Here is a 2,895-nt window from a genome sequence, read left to right as displayed (position 1 = left end):
GGTGCTGTTCTTTGGATTGGTTGCTGGAAAGGTGTTGGCAGCAACCCCAATGGCCTCTGCTGAGCAGCACTGGCACAACATCAGTGCTGTCTCCCCAGCATTGTGTCCCCCTTCCATACATAGAGGTGGGCAGGTTCTCGAGCGTGGACATAACTAGGACAGCTGACCCAAATTGACCAAAGGGATACTCTATATCATAGGATGTTGGTTCAGATGTAAAGGCTAAGAAAAGTATGAAGCAGGGCACTTGTTTAAAGTCTTTGCCTTCCAGAATGACCAATACAGATGTGGAAGCCCTGCTTCACAGGAGCTGGCCATACATTGATGGCTAATGGGAAGTACTGAATCTTTTTCCTCTTCTTGTGCATGTTCAACCTTTCACTTTTACTTTTGTAGACTGCCTTATCTCAACCTGTGTGCTGTTTTCCACCTTATTTTCTCTCTCCTGTCTAAATGAGAAGGGGGAGTGATAGAACAGCTTTTTGGGCACCTGAAACGGGATCATATTCCAATAGGCACCTGGCAACCAGACAAGTTCAACCCACCACATCAAGAAGAGAAGTAAACAAGATTTAAACTATAACCAAATTTCAAATCTTTTTCAAAATTATCATAATTATTTGTAATGGTATATTTAAGAATCCTGTTAACAAATTCTGTTAGAATATTTCTATGTTTACATTTATAGAAGTGAATCTCACATTCTCCTACATACATATATTTACAACAAAAATATTTAATATAGACTTCTTGATCATTCCCTGAATGGCTCCATGACTCTATGATGCACAAAGTGGACTACTAACTCATGATGTCATTTTAGAAATACCTTTTTGTCAACTTACATTTGAGAAGAAATGACAGAACCTATCAGAACTAACACAGAGATCTATTCGGTGAACTATTTATACAAATCCAGTCATCTTGGGTGTTAATAAAAGTGAAGATAGAATTTAGAGGGCATATTGCCTCATGCTACAGTAATACAAAATTTCTTATATAAAACAAGCAAGTGACCTTGTTGCTTCAGCATTAATGTTAAGAAAATGTAAGAAAGCTCAGATGTAGCTGTCTACAGTAAGTCAGACCTCTGGTCCAAGCCTTTAATAGATGCTGTAGAGATCGTGGCAGGACTTCTATCATATTACTAAGTTATCTATTACCAGCAAAGACTGCCCATGGCAAGGAAGGATTTCTGGGAGACACTTGGTCTTAGAAGACCAGTTCTTCTTCAGCATTTGCATGTATGAGAGGACAAAACTAAATAATATGAACTGGCTTAATGTTATATACTTAAGGTCCATACTTTTAGGCATGGATAGCCAGTTCCAGACTGAGCCAAAGAGTTAGTCAACAGCTAAGAAATGTGAACAGAGACCCACTGCTTTAACTCACTCCTTGACACTTGTCTTTACTGGGACTTAGGACATAAGATACAAAAAAGACAAAACTTCTACTCAAAAGACATGACCTTCTCTCACGGCTCTCAAGATGTGACCTTCTCTCACAAAACAGGATGGCTCCAGTAATAAAAATAAAATGCAAAGCTTAATTCATCTTCCAAAAAGGTAACAGAAATGTTACTAAGAAAAAAGCATACATTAACTCAACCAATACTGCTCTAAGAAATTAGTTAACAGAATTTTCAATTTTTGGAATTCAAAAGAAGAGAAAATTAATAGCTTATTTTTGGTTCCTTTTCCTTACTATATTTTCTCTCTTTTTTTTCAAATTCTGGGTAAGATTGAATTAATCATTGACTACTAATTCTAGATTTTCACTGAGTTATTAATTAATATTCCAGGATAAATTACAAAGGATGCTAAGCATCAAGCTCATGGACCTTAAGAATGAATTGGAAGCAGAAATTAAAGATATCAGAAAATTAGAATGTGAGATGCTGGACAGATAAACTCCTCCATGTGCAGCTCTGGAAGCAGGAGATGTTTTATCACTAGTCCTCCACTGGCAACAATCACCTCTGCTGTTTTGGCATTGGAAGGTACAAAATTCTGTGTCAGTAAAGACAAACTAGGCAGTAATTGGGCAGAAAATCGCTGGGACTGATCAAATGCTGATGCATATGGTGGAGCTATGAAAAACAAGGATTACTTGTGCTGAGGGAGATGGATTGTTTAATTTATTAGATACCATCTGGGACAACAACAAGCAGCAGTTCCCTCCCTCCTATCTTTTCACAGTAAGAAGAGCAGGACACCCAGTTCTCTGGCATGCTCTCCTCCTGGTTGTAGTTGTAAATATCTCTCCCTTCCTCCCTCTCTTTTAGAATAGAAGCAGCAATTTGACACTGTATGGACCACTGCCTGCATTTCAAGTAAAAAAAATTTGATTGCCAAAACAGTATCGTGAAAGGCTGTAATGTTCACTGGGTTGAGACATTTTAGGGGCATGTGTGGGGAAAAGGGCAGGTCAAGTCTTGTCCTGGTGGGGCAATGCACTGCTCTATACAGCACCCCCCATCCTGGGACTGTATCCAAGCCCTGCAGTGGCCACCAGTCCCTGGCATACCGGAGGAAATTCTCCACACCTCACCTCCAAAGCCCTTAACCCAACTCCTGAGTTGCCAAATGACCAGAATTCTCACCTTGGGGAAGGGGCCAGGAAACTCAAAGGGTATTAAAGCCAGAGCGTGAGGTGAGAACATTGTCTTGACTCTTCATCCCTCACATTTTATATTAGCTGGAACACTGCTGAACCAAGAGTGGTAGATATCTTTGTTATTTTCTTTATTTCTTCCTCTTGAAGTTTGAATAGCCTAAAGTTGGATAGATTGGAATCTGCTAAGTTAGTGCTTTGTGAAATGCCTTATATTGATCGAATGTTGTGCTAAACTCTTTTTTCCAAAATTCCCTGATTTCCCATAAAGTTTTTTGT

The sequence above is a fragment of the Agelaius tricolor genome, unplaced genomic scaffold (assembly GCF_023055355.1).
Source record: "Agelaius tricolor isolate 1412-34295 unplaced genomic scaffold, bAgeTri1.0.p SCAF_7, whole genome shotgun sequence".
Taxonomy (NCBI): domain Eukaryota; kingdom Metazoa; phylum Chordata; class Aves; order Passeriformes; family Icteridae; genus Agelaius; species Agelaius tricolor.
The sequence above is the reverse complement of the archived record's forward strand: the minus strand, read 5'-3'. Positions refer to the sequence as shown.